General features: G+C 44.0%; 1 non-coding gene across 1 annotated transcript; it reads left to right on the top strand.

Moving 5' to 3' along the window:
* Positions 1-756: 756 nt before the first annotated feature.
* Positions 757-829, top strand: TRNAL-CAA (transfer RNA leucine (anticodon CAA)). Its single transcript has one exon. It is a non-coding gene; the product is annotated as a tRNA-Leu (tRNA).
* The last annotated feature ends 319 nt before the right edge of the window (positions 830-1,148 follow it).

Here is a 1,148-nt window from a genome sequence, read left to right as displayed (position 1 = left end):
AAAACGACGTCATGTGACATCATCTACTTTGGTTACGTAACCAGTATTTTGTGTGTTACAATATTCGTGCAGCTCCGTTTATTTACGCGTACGCTTATTTCTCCCCTAAACATAACAATTGGCAGTATCGCCCGCACAAGCTATGATAGCATTAATGCACTGGTGAAAACTTCCCTCCAGAGACTACCATGAGGTTCTTTTGCGTAAACAGAGAGCCGTTAGCTAGAAATTCAAAATGCGCTCAGTTAAAGTAGCACACATAAATACCAAGAAAGTGGATGGGGAAACAGCGCCGCGGTAGCTCAACAGGGTAGAGCACCGCACGCGAAATGCGAAGGTTGTGGGTTCGGTTCCCACCTGCGGCAAGTTGATATTCGTCCACTTTATTTCAATTAATTTATCGTCTCTTCATTTCATTCATTAAGCACAAGTAATATCCCCTATGTTGTCCTTGGTGTCAGTGTTTGTTGGCTTCTCATGATATCACTAATAAAAATCGGGACCCTTGGTTAACCCCCTCTCTTCTCGTTTATTACAAAACGAAGGTCTCGAATCCGGCAACATTGATGCATTCAGGTAGCATGTGTGGCTTTATTGGCCAGTTGCCTTCACACAAAAAGATCACGTTCTCGTGTCGCCTGCGCAAAAAGGACGTTCCACGTCCGCCGCCAAGGTACGTGAGTTATGGCGCTGGCTAACACTCCCAGGGTTCTACTAGGACACATAAATACCCAAGAAAGCGGATGGGGAAACAGCGCCGCGGTAGCTCAATTGGTAGAGCATCGCACGCAAAATGCGAAGGTTGTGGGTTCGGTTCCCACCTGCAGCAAGTAGCTTTCTCATCCACTTTAATTTCCATTAATTTATCGTTTCTTTATTTCATTTATTAAGCACAAGTAATTTCCCCTATGTTGTCCTTGGTGTCAGTGTTCGTTGGCGTCTCATAATATGAATAACGTTCAAACACTAACATGCGGAGACGGTACTAAGGTCGCCAAAAAAAGCGTGTGCGTAACGTAAACTGTGTGCTTCAACAATTCCCACCAAACGCTTTAACTAGGAAAATAAACAAATAAATAAACAAATAATACAGCCGTGTGCTCTGTACAAAAGTTCTCACCAGTACTTTGAGTGCGCCGTCTTCCTCA

Source organism: Dermacentor albipictus, unplaced genomic scaffold (assembly GCF_038994185.2).
Source record: "Dermacentor albipictus isolate Rhodes 1998 colony unplaced genomic scaffold, USDA_Dalb.pri_finalv2 scaffold_15, whole genome shotgun sequence".
NCBI lineage: Eukaryota > Metazoa > Arthropoda > Arachnida > Ixodida > Ixodidae > Dermacentor > Dermacentor albipictus.
This window is presented reverse-complemented; position numbering and strand designations above follow the sequence as displayed.